This window comes from Erinaceus europaeus, chromosome 11 (genome assembly GCF_950295315.1).
Source record: "Erinaceus europaeus chromosome 11, mEriEur2.1, whole genome shotgun sequence".
NCBI lineage: Eukaryota > Metazoa > Chordata > Mammalia > Eulipotyphla > Erinaceidae > Erinaceus > Erinaceus europaeus.
In genome coordinates this window covers 63,235,834-63,252,229 of record NC_080172.1, presented here as the reverse complement: position 1 = coordinate 63,252,229, position 16,396 = coordinate 63,235,834, and positions in this window count along the sequence as shown.

Here is a 16,396-nt window from a genome sequence, read left to right as displayed (position 1 = left end):
CTCTGCTTGCATAGGCTTCACTTGTAGCAGGTGTGGACCAAAGACAATTAGACAGTGCCATCTCTAATGTCCTAGGATTGTATAATTAAACAGAACAAGAAAATGTATCCTCCTTGCCATCCCATTAGAGAGGGAAGAAGGAAAAGATAGGAGGTAGGGTAAGAGGTGGGAGGGAGGAAGATAAACAATTACTGAACCCTCCTGTGGCCTAGGCAATAATTGTTGGAACATCACATTTGCATTATTAATGATTCTACTTAATTTCCATCTCCATAGTCCCTTTGTTTTATATATCTTAAAAGGAAAACATCAGATATGTTACTCAGTACACAGGAATAAGTAAGAGTAAGATACATTCAAATGATGAGTGTGGACTCCCTTCAGAGGTAAGAGTTTCATCACTAACAGTGTTCAAGCTGAGAGCATGACATCCCTCCATCAGGAGTTCTGAAGAAGGGAATTTCTATTGGAAAAGATTATCAGGACCACATTTTTTTAGTGAACAAAAAAATCTTCTCTACAATGGAGATTTAAAGGCTAGTATGCTTTCTTGCTCGACTCAGCTGAAGACTGGAACTACCATGTGACCCAATGAGATGTTAGTAGAATCTGCGTAGAATCCACTATAAGGAGGGTGTGGGAGAAGAGAGGAGACTTTTTGTCAGTTTGTTTCCTTTGTTGGGGGGGCTTAATGGTTTACAGTAAAATATAGTAGTTGGTACATGTGTAACATTTCTCAGCTTTTCACGTAACACTCTGACTTCCACCTAGGATCTCTTCCACCATCATGTTCCAAGACCTGAACAATTTCCCCCACCCCAGAGTCCTATACTTTGGAGCAACACATCAAATGCAGTACAAGTTCTACTTTGTGTTTCCCCTTCTATTCTTGAGAGCTTTTTTGGAGGTTCTAGAAGGGGAGCACAGCTACTCATATACCTTCGACCAAAGTACGGTCTGTCTATTCCAGGAAGGCTGTCCTCTTCAACTGAGCATGCAGCATCAAGAAGGGCACACATGGAACAGTGAGGGAAGAAGGGGACACTCACCTATCCAGCCAGATCAGCCAAATCAACCCTGATGATCAATGGGGCGACAGACGTCACAGCCAGTTGCCCTCACATCCTCTTTCTGTTCTTATTTTTTCAACTTCTATGACTGAGATCATCCCATGCTCATCCTTCTCTTTCTGACTTGACTTATTTAATCTGAGTTCTTCAAGCTCCATTCAAGATGGCATGAAGAAGGTGAATTCACCATTCTTAACAGGTGAGTAGTATTCCATTATGCATACATACCACAACTTACTCAGCCACTCATCTGTTGGACACCTAGGTTTCTTCCAGGTTTTGGCTATTACAAATTATGCTGCAATGAACATAGGTATACAAATCTTTTTAGATGGCTGTGTTTGCTTCCTTAGGATATATCCCCAGGAGATGGATTCCTGGATCATAAAAAAGGGTCCATTTCTAGTCTTCTGAGAGTTCTCCAGACTGCTCTCTACAGCAACTGGACCACTTTACTTTCCTACCAGCAGTGCAGGAGTGCTCTGTTGTCCCCAGAACCAGGAGAGTAGGTTTTAAGAAAGACTTATTGGAACCTTCAAACATTGTGAGGAGGGTTATGAAATAATTTAATCACTTTGGAAAACAGCTTGGCAGTGCTTCAAAAACTAAAGCATAGCTGCCATGTAACCTAGTAATTCACCTCCTAGATAGATACTCAAGAGATTTGAAAATATATGTTCATATAAAAACTTGTACAAAAATATTCATAACACTATTATTCATGCCAGCCATAAAAGGAAACAACTCAAATGCCCATATGCCAGTGTATACCAATATCCATACAATGGAGTAGTATTGAGCAATAAAAAGGAATGAAGTCTTAGCACTTCCACGCCATACTAATACTTGAATGAGCTTTGATACTATTATACCAAGTAAAAGAATCCAGATATGAAAAACCGTATGTTCTATGCTTCCAATTTTATGAAATGTCCAGAAAAAAATTCAGAAACAGAGTAGAGAGGGGTTACTAATGACTAGAGGAAATGATGGGAATCTGATTTCTAATGGATACTGTTTCTTTTTTTTCTTTTTCTTTATTCAATAAAGGATTAATTAACAAAACCATAGGGTAGGAGGGGTACAACTCCACACAATTCCCACCACCCAATCTCCATGTCTCATCCCCTCCCCTGATAGCTTTCCCATTCTCTATCCCTCTGGGAGCACGGACCCAGGGTCATTGTGGGTTGCAGAAGATAGAAGGTCTGGCTTCTGTAATTGCTTCCCCGCTGAACATGGCATTGACTGGTTGTTCCATACTCCCAGTCTGCCTCTCTCTTTCCCTAGTAGGGTGGGTCTCTGGGGAAGCAGAGCTCCAGGACACATTAGTGGGGTCTTCAGTCAAGGGAAGCCTGGCCAGCATCCTGATGACATCTGGAACCTGGTGACTGAAAAGAGAGTTAACATACAAAACCAAACAAATTGTTGAGCAATCATGGACCCAAAGCTTGGAATAGTGGAGAGGAAGTGTTAGGGGGGTACTCACTGCAAACTCTAGTGTACTTCTGCTTTCAGGTATATATTTTGCAGTAATTTACGGATACATGTGAACATATGCTCTCTCTCACAGAAACTGGTGTATATCTAGGTTTTGGGACTTTGTTAGAAAGTGAACCACCTGAGATGGAATTAGAGTATACTATGAAAGGAAAGGTCTCACGCGAGTAATGAAGCTGAAGGGTTGTCATTCCACAAGTGAAGTCTCTGGAAACAGTCTGAAGTGAAGCATGTTGAAGTGGCAATCGTTGCATTGGTTAGGTTGTGATCAGCAGATGCAATATTATTTGATATGGATTGGGAAAGGCATACGGGAAAGTGGGCCCTATCCAAGGGTTCCAGGACTGGGGGAAGTAGAGGCTCTGTAGTGGAGATGTGAGGTTCCTGCTGTCTTAGGGTTCCAAAAGACAATGGATAGTTAATGTTATCATCAAATTTATTGGTAATTAGGTTAACTTTGAAAAGTCCTTTTGTTATGGTTTGCTGTACAGTACCCAGTATCTTGTATATAGCTGTGCTATTGGTTGCTTCTGATCTACTTGGTCTAGGCTTTTGAGAGAGTCTGCATATCAGTTACACAGCCTATATACTGAAAACATTCAGTTTGTGTTTTGAAAAACTTCGAGACATACAATTAATTTTCCCCCTCTCATATTAACTAGCGATTTATATGACTACATTTTACTAGGAGTGTACATAAACACCATTCCCACCACAAAAAGACTGTGACCCATCCATCCCACCCACTACCACCCACCACTGGCCCAGGAAGCTACATGTCTACCCCTCACCACAGGGCTTTTACTTTGGTGCCCTACTTACAATTGGGTCAGGTCCTGCTTTTAGTTTCCGTTTCAGATCTTCTTACTCAACTTCTGTTGATGAGTGGGATCATCCCATACTCATCTTTATCTTTCTAACTTATCTCACTTAACATAATTCCTTCTAGCTCTGTCCAAGATGGGTCAGAGAAGGTGGGTTCATTGTTCTTGATAGCTGCATAGTATTCCATTGTGTATATATACCACAGCTTTCTCAGCCACTCATCTGTTGTTGGGCACCTGGGCTGCTTCCAGGTTTTAGCTATTATGAATTGTGCTGCTATGAACATAGGAGTACACACCTCTTTTGGTTGGGTGTTATGGAGTCCTTGGGGTATAACCCCAGGAGAGGAATTACTGGATCATATGGAAGGTCCATGTCTAGCCATCTGAGAGTTTTCCAGACTGCTCTGCACAGAGGCTGGACCAATTTACATTTCCACCAGCAATGCAATAGGGTTCTTCTGTCCCCACAGCCTCTCCAACATCTGCTGCTGCTGTCCTTTTTGATGTATGCCATACTTACAGGAATGAGGTGGTATCTCAATGTTGTCTTAATTTGCATTTCTCTGACAATCAGTGACCTAGAGCAGTTTTTCATATGTTTGTTAGCCTTTTGGATCTCCTCTGAGGTGAATGTTTTGTTCATATCCTCTGCCCATTTTTGGATGGGGTCATTTGCTTTTTTGGTGCTAAGTTTGCTGAGCTCTTTATATATTTTGGTGATTAGTTTCTTGTCTGATGTATGGCATGTGAAGATCTTCTCCCAATCTGTGAGGGGTCTTTTTGTCTGTTTAATAGTTTCTTTGGATGTGCAGAAGCTTTTCAATTTGATGTAGTCCCATTGGTTTGTTTCTGCTTTAGTCTTCCTTGCAATTGGGTTTGATTCATCAAAGAGGTCCTTGAGGTATAGGTGGGAAAGTGTTTTACCAATGTTTTCCTCTAAGTATTTGATTGTTTCTGGTCTGACATCTAGGTCTTTGATCCATTTGGAGATGATTTTTGTTTCTGGTGAGATTAAGTGGTTCAATTTCATTCTTCTGCATGTTACAACCCAGTTTTCCCAGCACCATTTATTGAAGAGAGCTTACTTTTTCCATTTAATCCTTTGGGCCCCCTTATCAAAGATTAGATGTCCATAGGTGTGGGGATTTATTTTTGGGCTTTCAATTCTGTTCCACTGGTCTGTGTGCCTATTTTTGTTCCAGTACCATGCTGTTTTGATGATGATGGCTTTATAATATGGTTTAAGGTCTGGGAGTGTGATGCCTCCATTTCTCTTTCTTTTCCTCAAGATGGTTTTGGCAATTCTAGGTGTTTTCAGGTTCCAGATAAATGATTGTAGTGTTTGTTCTATTCTCTTAAAGAAGCTTGGTGGAACTTTGATGGGTATTGCATTAAATTTGTATATGGCTCTGGGGAAAATATTCATTTTGATGATATTTATTCTTCCAATCCATGAGCATGGGATATCTTTCCATTTCTTGGTATCAGTTTCTATTTCCTTGAGTAGCGACTCATAGTTTTCAGTATACAAGTCTTTCACTTCTTTGGTCAACTTTATTCCTAGGTATTTGATTGATTTTTCTGAAACAGTAAAGGGGAGTGATTTCTGGATGTCTTCTTCTTCAGATTTAGTGTTTGCATAAAGAAATGCCATTGATTTTTGTACACTGATTTTGTAGCCTGACACCTTGCTATATTGCCTAATAACTTCCAGTATTTTTTTGCTGGATTCTTTAGGTCTTTCTATGTATACTATCATATTATCTGCAAATAGTGACAGTTTGACTTCTTCCCTTCCAATCTGTATTCCTTTGATTTCTTTCTCTTGCCTGATTGCTATGGCAAGAACTTCCAATACTATGTTGAAGAGTAACTGTGACAGTGGACAGTCCTGTCTAGTCCCCGATCTGAGGGGGAATGCTTTCAGCTTCTGTCTATTGAGTATGGTATTGGCTGTAGGTTTGCTATATATGGACTCCACTATCTTGAGGAATTTCCCATCTATTCCCATTTAATGTAGAGTTTTGAGCTGAATGGGAGTTGGATTTTGTCAAAGGCTTTCTCTGCATCAATTGAGATAATCATGTGGTTTTTGGCTTTGCTTTTATTGATGTGGTGAATGACATTGATTGACTTACGGATGTTGAACAAGCCTTGCATTCCTGGGATGAATCCCACTTGGACGTGATGAACAATCTTTTTGATATGTTGCTGTATCCGGTTGGCCAAGATCTTGTTTAATATTTTGGCATCTATGTTCATCAGAGATATTGGTCTGTAGTTATCCTTTTTTGTTCTGTCCCTATCAGTTTTTGGTATCAGGGTGATGTTGGCTTCATAGAAGGTGGAAGGGAGTATTCCTGTTTCTTCAATCTTATGGAAAAGGTTAAGAAGTATGAGTACTAACTGTTTACTGAAAGTTTTATAGAATTCGTTTGTGAAGCCATCTTGTCCAGGACTTTTGTTGTTGGGGAGATTCTTAATAAGGGTTTCAATTTTTTTCTGTGATTGGTGCATTTAGATTTTGTAGTTCTTCTTGGTTCAGTTTTTGAAGGGCATATGCTTCTAGGAATTGTTCCATTTCTCCCAGATTCTCCTGCTTGGTGGCGTATAGTTCTTTATAGGAGTTTCGCAGGATTCTCCGGATTTCTGTGGTGTCATTTGTGATATCTCCTCCATCGTTGACAATTCTATTAATTTGAGTCTTCTCTCTTTTTTGTTTGGTGAGTCTGGCTAGGGGTTTGTCAATTTTGTTTAATCTTTCAAAGAACCAACATTTGGCTTCATTGATCTTTTGTATGGTTCTTTTATTTTCGATGTTGTTTATTTCTGCTCGAACTTTAGTGATTTCTGTCCTTCTGGTTGCTTTAGGGTTCCTTTGTTCCTCTTCCTCTAAGTCCTTGAGGTGTGCAGTAAGGTCATTCATTTGGGCTTCTTCTTGGTGTTTAATATGTGACTGTATGGCTATAAGTTTCCCTCTCATTACTGCTATAGCTGTGTCCCAAATATTTTGATAGGTTGTGTCTTCATTTTCATTTGTTTCCAAGAACATTTGAATTTCCTGCTTGAGTGAATCTCTGACCCAGTGGTTCTTAAGGAGTATGCTGTTTAGTTTCGAAATTCTGTGACTTTTAATAATTTTCTGTTTGTTGTTAAATGTTAGTTTTACTCCACTGTGATCTGAGAAGAACTTGGGATGATTTCAATGCTCTTGAATTTATTAATGCTGTCTTTGTGGCCTAACATGTGGTCTATCCTTGAGTATGTGTTATGTGGATTTGAAAAGAAGGTGTATTCCAGTTTTGGGGGGTGAAGGACTCTGAAAATGTCCAAGAGGTCTAGTCTGTGAATCTCTTCATTCAATTCTCTTGTATCTTTGTTGGTTCTCTGCTTTGTTGAAGTGTGAGAGTGGGGTATTGTATTACCCACTATTATCACTATTATTGTATTACTATTGATGTATTTTTGAAATTCTTTCAGTAAGTGCTTGACATATTTAGATGGTCCCTCATTGGGTGCATAGATGTTAATAATTGTTAAGTCTTCTTGGCTAATTGATCCTCTAATCATTATGTAATGTCCTTGCCTATCTTTTATTACTTTATTTAATTTAAAATCTATCGTGTCTGAGATGACAATGGCTGTTCCTGCCCTTTTTTGTGGTCCTTTTGCTTGTATGATAGTTTTCCATCCTTTCACTTTAAGTCTGTGTTTATCTTGTTGTGACAGATGGGATTCTTGCAAGCAGCATATGGTTGGGTTATGTTTTCTGATCCATCCCCCAACTCTGTGCCTTTTGATGGGTGAGTTTAAGCCATTGACATTTATTGATATTATGGATTTAATGTATTGTAGTGCCATTGTTCAAAAAAAATTTTTTTTTGTTTGCTCTGATATATTGCAAGTATTATAGTGATGTTCTTGTTTATAAGAGGTCTTTTAGAACCTCTTTCAGGGCTGGTTTGATGATGGTTGCCTCCTTTAACTGTTGTTTGTCTAATAAGGTTTTGATCCCTCCATCTAGTTAGAACGAAAGTCTAGCAGGATATATTATCCTTGGTTGAAACCCTTTTTCATTCAGGGCTCGATAGATATCTTGCCATTCTCTTCTGGCTTTTAGAGTTTGATTGGAGAAGTCTGCAGATAATCTTATGGGTTTCCCTTGTATGTGACTTTTTGTTTCTCTCTTGCAGCCTTTAGGATCCTTTCTTTATCCTTACTTCTTCTCATTGTGACTATGATGTGTCTTGGTGTCTTCAGGTCTGGGTTGATTCTGCTTGGTACTCTCTGGGCCTCTTGAATCTTGATGTCCTTTCTGTTATTCAGGTCTGGCAAGTTTTCTTCTATTATTTCCTCTATAATGTTAGCTTCCCCTTTCTCTCTTTCTTCCTCTGGGAGGCCAATTATACGAATGTTACTTCTTTTGAGATCATCCCATATGTCTCTGTTGTTGTTTTCAGTGTCTCTCAATCTCTTTTTAAGCTCTTTCAACTCTTTCTTAGTTTTCTCTAACTCATCCTCTGTATGACTAATTCTGTTTTCTGCTTCTGCTAGTCTGCTTTCCCTTGCCTCATCTTCTTTCTTCATTACAGCTATTTCAGCTTTCAGTTCTCTAATTGCCTCAAGATAATCACTATTTTCCTTGGGGGTCTCAACTGTTGTTTCCCTAGTACTGCCATTCCTTTCCTCCAATATTGTTTTCATTTCTGTGATTAATAAGTTTATTATTGCTTGCATACTTTTCTTATCTATGGTTACTTCTGGCTGATTTGTAGTTTCTTCTGGGCTCTTGTCTTCTTTCATTGGAGTAGCAGTTTTAATATGTTTTTGATCTACCCATTTTTTTGATTTATGTGTTTCTTTTTTTTTGCTCTGTTGTTCCTCAGTTGTTGTGTCTTGAGTACAAGCAACACTGTACTAAATACCTTTATGACAATTGCACTCACCAACCTCAGGAATTACAGTAGCAACTGAGGCAAGTATTGAAGCAGTTTAATCACTACCAGTTAGCCAAACAATTTCTCCAGTCCATGAAAAAATAGTAACCAAATCCCAGTGAAGAAGAAAGAGAAAAGAAAGAAGGGATAGCAAGAATAGACAGTTATGTGAATCTATTATCCACTGTATATTCTAGGGGTAACAAGAGGGGGAAGGGAAGTAGAGCAGAGATACACACATAGAGAGTCCACTCTGAGTCAGATTTCTTCCCCAAAATAATTCACAAATTCAGAAAGGCAAAGAAGAAGGAAGGAAGAAGTGTATGACAAGATCAAAAGAAAAAAAGAAAAAAGAGACAAGAGAGAGAAAAGAATAAGGATAAGAAAAAGAGCTGTAATTAAAGAGCAGTGAAAGGAAAGGTTTTTTGATTACTTTATTATAATTTAATTTAATTTAATTAGCTAGGAGGAGGAGGGAGGGGAGAGTCTATAGAGGAGGTAGGAGTAACGAGACAAGTTCCTGCCACAATAGATAAGATGCTCACTACCCTAGCAATGAAAGATACCCTAAGAGTTAATTCTGATCAACCTAAAGGGGGGGAAGATATATGCCTTTATATAATATTAATAATAAAATAGAGCAGGGTAAAAAAAAAACCCTGTCCCAGATTACCTCAAACCTCGTGATCAGAGGCAGCTGATTGTTAAGAAAGTGAAAAAAAAAAAACCTCTGGACTAGACAAGGATAGCTGAAATAGACAGTTATGCAAATCTACTATCCATTGTATAATCTAGGGGTAGCTAAAGGAGGAAGGGATGTTGAGCAGAGATACTCGCAGTGAGAGTCCACTCTGAGTCTGAATTCTTCCCCAAAATAATTCCCAAATGTATATCAGTGAATTCAAAAAAGCACAGTTTGGTGGTGTGGGGTTGGGGCCTGTGGCTTTGGAAGCTCTAGGATTAAGGAAGAAAGGATGACAAGAATGAGAAAAAGAAAAGAAAAAGAAAGAGAAAAAAGAAAAAGATAAGAAAAAGAACAGTCATACAAGAGCGGTGAATGGAAAGAGTTTATTTATTTATTTATTTTTAATTATTTAATTAGCTATGTGGGGTGAGGTGGGGGACTTGGCTAAGAAAAAAGAAAGAAAAAAGAAAAAAAAGAAAGAAAAAAGGCCAGAGGTCTCAGAAGGGTGTAGACTTACAATGAATGATACTCCCTTGTGGGACAGGAATCTTGGTAAAGAAAGAAGCTCAGCAGGGGAGCCTGCTAGGAGCTGGTCCCCAGGGGCTGTTTATGGAGGGGGGAGAAGGGGGAGGAGGTGTGCTCAATAATTTAAAAGAAAAAATTTTTTTCCCTTTTTTTCTACTCTATTTTTTAACCCAAATTAAGTTATAGTCACCTCCTTGGTGTCACCGCTTGGACCCCTTATTGACTGGCCTACTAAAGTCAGAAAATCCTACTGTTTCCAGAAGATGTGGTCAGCGCTCAAGCCACCAGCAGCTTCTCAGTCCGCCATCTTCCGGGAACCCCTGGATACTGTTTCTTTTTGAAATTATGGGGATGATCTCAAGTAAGATATTGATCAAACTGTTTGAATACATACATATGCATATATGTGTATGTAAACATCAGATAATATAAAGAGGTAAATGTGGGGCCGGATGGTGGCACACCTGGTTGAGCATACTTGTTACAATGCGCAAGGCCCAGGTTTGAGCCCCCAGTGCCCACCTGCAGGGGGGAAGCTTCACAAGTGGTGAAGCAATGCTGCAGGTGTCTCTCTGTCTCTCACCCTCTTGATCCCTACCTTCCCTCTCAATTTCTGACTGTCTCAAGCCAATAAACAAATAAAGATAATAAAATAAAGAGGTAAATGTTATGGTTTGTGAATTATAGCTTGATCAAGAAAGTGACAGACTCAGCTGACTTACCAATAAGACCACTTGCTTATTGCCAATCACCCATACCTCATCTTCTCTCCTATGAACAAACAGAAAGCCTGAAGTACAACTGCCATAATATGATCATGAAGATAAAGGCCATTTGCTAAATAATTTGAGCAGAAGTTGTCAGAGCCCCAATAGGTCTCTTCCTTGTTTAAGTTGCTGCTTGTCATGTTTTCTGTTACTGGTAGAATACAGTCCTAGTTAATGTGCTTCCCAACTTTCAGGTTTCATGAAAAGCCAATTACTGTTAAAACTGAAGAGAGTCACACTATGAAATGTGATTTTTAGATATAGGAAAAAGTCTTTCATAAAGTGAAATTTGAAGAGCGTTTCCCATTTCCCAGAGATATATTGTACTCATACTGCAGCAAGAAGTGGACTCATCTCTAAGTTTATGATGCTGCATTATGATGAAGAATAATGGAATGTGAAATATGTATTTAAGGCTTCTTTAAAGAAAATTCAATAAATGTGAATAATTGCTATTACAACTATCCCGTTAAGTCATAGCATGCAGTCAAAGATGAAGAGTCTGTTTTTGGATCATCTCCAAAATGCCTGAAAGTAAACTGCTAATATTGGATCTTTCCTACATTCTCTTGATAAGACCGAACACCTCTAAAACCTACAATTTGTTAAGTAATAAGCAGCCATGATCAGAATATTAAAGGAGTCATTATGAGTGAAGACAGAGTAAAATATTCTGACATTTATAGTCTGCTGAGATATGAGCATGTTCAAGTACTTTTTAAAACTAAACTTTCTGAGATCTATAGTCATAAATCCCCCATCTAGTGTCATGTGGTTTTAATCTTTTTTTAAGATCAAATGATCATGTATATTAATAGTAATGACTCTTCCAACTCTTTTAAAGACTTGTTTTATTTATAACTTATAGGGGGATTGAGATGGGGGAGTTTTACATGAGGCAGAGAGGAAAGGAAAGAGAAAGAAGTTAGAGCACTATGCCAATATATGTGGTACTGGGCATCGAACCAGAGACCTCAGGCACAAAAGTCTGATGCTGGGAGTCAAGTGGTAGTGCAGCAGGTTAAAGGCAGGTGGCACAAAGCTCAAGGACTGGCATAAGGATCCCGGTTCCAGCCCCCGGCTCCCCATCTGCAGGGGAGTCGCTTCACAGGCGGTGAAGCAGGTCTGCAGGTGTCTGTCTTTCTCTCCCCCTCTCTGTCTTCCCCTCCTCTCTCCATTTCTCTTTGTCCTATCCAATGACAACAACAATAATAACTACAACAATAAAACAACAATGGCAACAAAAGGGGAAAATAAATAAATAAAGATATATATGTATTTAAGTCTGATGCTCTACCAACTGAGCTATTTCCCCCAGTTACCAGTTTTAAGTGCTTTTATTGAATTGACAGCTATCTTTAACATCCATCTGCTACTGCTTCTCTGCTCTGTTTCTAAATTACAAACTTCTGGGTTCTGAATTTTCCAAATCACTGGCTAGAAAATGTATTATGATTAGATTTACTTAAATTGTTCCTAGAAAACTAAAACCAAGTTTGATTCCTGTGCATGACCATTCTCAGAAGCCATTCATATGACAGAAAGGGTGGTCTCAGACTTTTTTATCATTATACATTTTAAACTAACAAGGATTTTGTTCAAAGTCTGAAAAATCGAATTAATCATATTGCTGCTTGAACAAATAACTGACAATTATACCGTGAATTCAAGCAATAAAGATGAATTCAGTGACAACATGAATTCAGGCAACACTGACAGGCCAAGACATTTTTCCCCCTTTAATTAGAGTTTGGAGGAGACATAGAAAGAGAAAGGATACAATAATCTGATTCATATCCTCCAAATCACCCCTTCATCTTGCTTCTATAGACCTAGCCTTAATGTTTATTTTTATGGTAGTGTAGATGGCTCACTGTTTAGACTGGATTGTGCTCCACTGCTTTTTATGTTTTTTTAACTGTGTTCATCTAACTTCAAAACCCATAGGTATGTCATGTCCAAGTCCACTAAAAGCTTACCAGAATGTATGTGAAAAAACTCTTTGAAAAGTCTGAGAGGCTATCTAGAGAGTTAAGAAACTACTATGTGATGATATTTTAAGTGATCATTCTGTTAAATCTCTCAGTCTCTTCTATCGTGTTGAGTGTGTCAACTCCAAACATTTCATCAATCTTTTTTGGACAAAGTCTCAATAAAGGCTGCATTTAATGCAAAACTGTAAAACTATAGACAATAGCTTTTTCATGAACTAAAGATAATTTTTAAAAGTGTAAATTCACAGGTCACAAAATGAAATTGCTGGTAGAGTATAGGACTTACAAGTATGAAGTCCTAAGCTTAATCCCCAGCATTGCTTATGTCAGAACACTGTTTTGGTTCTCCCCCACTTCTATCCCACCCCCTTATCTCTCAAATAAATAAACATATAAATCTTTTTTTAAAAGCCCACAATCTCTACTCCTACTACTTCCTTCTATTGAAATATTGTTCCCATTGTACTGGCTACAGGCTACGTCCATGGTTATCTGACAAGGATCCTCAAAGATCAGAAGAGGAAATTATCAAGTTAGGTGCAAACTACTTTTATTAAGCTGCATTTGGCATTTTTAAATTTTTTTATTAGTGATTTAATAATGATAGACAAGATTGTGGGATAAGAGGGTACAATTCCTACCACCAGCATTCCAATTCACCTCCCCTCTATTGGAAGTTTCCCTATTCTTTCAAAGATCTTTATGGGGAGCAAAAAGTGGAAGGTCTGGCTACTGTAATTGCCTCTCCACTGGACATGGGCATTGACAGGTCAATCCATACTCCCAACCTGTTTCTATCTTTCCCTAGTGGGGTAGGGCTCTGGGGAGATGGGGTTCCAGGACACACTGGTGAAGTCATCTGCCCAGGGAAGTCGGGTTGGCATCATGGTAGCATCTGCAACTTGGTGGCTAAAAATCATTAAGATATAAAGCAGAACAAATTATTTAATAATCAGAAACACAATGTTAAAGGATAGCAGATAAGATTTGGGGTCTTCATGTTGGAAGAAGCTAGAAAGTCTATTTTAGGTATCTTCCAAGGAGCCCATGACTTTACTAATTTTTCTTGAGCCTGACAGCTAATATGCAAGTGGGCTAGGAGTATTATCTGAGGAGATAGTTTCAGAGTTGAGGGTAGGACTAGAAAGCTGGATGAAGGCAGATAGTAGCTCACAAATATGGGCAAAGTATAAAAATACCATTAATTGTAAATCCCATCCATCTGACCTCAAGCCCATGTCTGTTCATATTTAGCACAGGATCATGTGTAACCTCTGGATCCCTGTCAGTCTGAGCTCACAGTCCATAGTCACAACTTGGAACATTCTACGCTGCACTCATTTCAGGACCAGTCTTTCTCAAGTGGCAGAGTATGCTGACCTAGCCTCCAGAGAGTGAAGCAATTTCTACTATTGTTGTTCTACATTGAGGGTATGCCCTGTAGAGGCCCACAGAGGGATTATGATGTTGTTCCTGGTGGAGATGACCATTGGTGGTGGGGAGAGGGATCTGTTAGAGGTCTAGGCCCATCATATCTACATGGGAATCCAAGGATTCCCTGACTAGGCCCCTGGATTGCAGTTGGCTTTTAAGAGCAGATAGAAGGGAAAAGCATTGTATCATAGACAGAGAGCAGTGGGAAGAAAGTTATCTCACCATTTGTATAAACAGATAAAAGCATATCTCCTAAGTATAGGTAGAAGACATGTGGAATTCCTCCAAGACTTGAAATACTTTTCAAAGAGGGAGGAAAAAAGAAAATGAATATGTTTAGCTGGAAGAGAGCTTTGGCTGATGAAAATAATCACAATAATTAGTCATTGCATCAAAAATGTATTGTGGAGAGTAGCTCAGCTGGAACAATTACTAGTCCCCACCCCACTGACCTTTTAAGAAGCTTCATCTTGTAGTTAAATTCCATGTTCATCCCCCACACCATAACCTCAACTATTTTCAAGGGATCAGTTGTGACGCATGTTTCTGTGCTAAGATGGGTTTATAAATATACACAGATGTGATAACAGGAAAGTCATTAGCTTCACATCCAAATGCTACAGCTACCTTAAAATAGCAGTGCATTTCTATTACACACTCTTTAATGAGTATGATATGTTATTTATTCATTTATATTTTCATGATTTGTTTTTAGCTTTTCTAAAAAGTACTAATGCTATAAAGAAGATGTTTCTGGGAATTCAGTACGTATTCTGCTTTCACACTAGAAAACTGTAACTTCTAGGCTGGTGTTGAGGTCTGATACTGAAGAGATTTAAGGATAGACCATTGTCCCCTCACCTTTGTGTCCTCTGGGTTCTGATTCTAAAGTCAACCTCAGTCTTCCTATGAGGAAGCAGACCAATTCCTCCTACTAAAAGTTTAAGAGTGAAAACACTAAAGTAATATTAACCCTGATCAAGAATGATAAAGTTTACTTTAATGGTGAGCCAGATCTTTTAAAAGAAAGTAATATTAAAGTTAGTGCTATGTAGGATCACATAAAGGGAACAAAGCTCTTCTGAATGTTTAAAAGGAACTGAGTCCTTAGAAGAAAAGGTAACTTTTGGCAATGCCATATAACTTTTCTGTGTTTTTTTTAAATAATTATACGATACATTATTTTTGTGTTTTTCACACGCACACATACACACCTCTTCTTGGTTAAATCCTGAAGAATTAGTTAGCTCCTTTTCTGTCACAGACCTATTAGGAAACATCTAAAGCTTACAGTAGCAGGGCTTGGGGAGTGATTTCCTAACACACTAACTTCAAAGGAACTTTGAAATCCCAGAATGTAAGATCCTGCCCAGTGCTAATCCACAAAACACTATTTAGTGGCCTGTTCAGGTTTTGTTTTGATATGTCTTTAATAAGTTGCCAAGCACTGAAGATAGCATTCTGGGAAGTACATTCCTCCATGCTATTACCGTAATCTTTTTTCTCTATGAAGATGTCATGTTTTATAACACTGCAGAGTTCAGTAAGCTTACAATTCTCCTCTCTACTTGTCAGCATATATCATGTTTAGTTCACTTTCTTAATTCCCTAGAATCACTGCAAGGATCCTAAAGAAAGATCTAGAAGAACTTTTGTCACAAACTTTTCTAGTGAGAGATGATGTAAGCATCTTGAACTCCGCTACCTCTTATTCTTTCTTACTTCTTCACAGAAAAAAGAATGACAGAACAGGCAGCAAAATGAAATCGCTACTAAAAATCCTACTTTCAACATGTCAGTTGTTAGGATGGGATGAATGGTTATGCTTCAAAGGTAGGACACCTCTTATCACCTGGCTGAAAGGTTGTGAAATGACCCAAGCAATTGTGGTTTCTCTAGGGCCATTTCTCATCTGGACTGCATATCTTTTGAAGTTATGTGTGTGTGGGGATGAGAATGTAGGTGTTTGTTGGAGGGGGAAGGGTAGAGAGAGAAAGAATCTGTCTCTCCTATGGTACATGAAAAAGGATTTCTGTAACAGTTCAGCTCTCATACATATGTAAAATCTCACTGAAAAATATCATCCATTAAACTGTTCAAGGTCCTTTATTCAAAAACTTCTGTGACAAATTATCTTCAGAGTTGTGTCAAAAAAGGTTAGTCCCTCCTGAATAACTGGTCTGTTTTTTTTTCTACTAGAAAAGAATTATATATAACTCATCAGATTTTCCTCTTTGCTTTGGTTACTAGGAAGCTAAATTTTGCATGCAACATAATAGTTTTCTTCTTCCATGTATTTGCTAAAACATAATTTTCTGGTTGAGCACACACAGTACAGTGCACAAGGACCCAGGTTCAAGCCCTGGTTCCCATCTGTAGGGTTTTGAGCTTCGTAAGCAGTGAAGCAGCACTGTAGGCATTTCTCTCTCCTTCTCTCGGTCCCCTTTCCCTCTCAATTTCTTTCTCTCTTTATCCAAAATAAATGAATTAATTACTAAAATAAATAAAATAGGACTTTCATGTATCTTTTTCCATTAGACTATATTTCCACTAAATGAGATATTCAAAAGCTATTTGACACCAAAATATTCAAAATTTATAATAAACTAAAAATAGCAGTGCCAGTTCACATGAAATGCCATATATAACTTGACCTG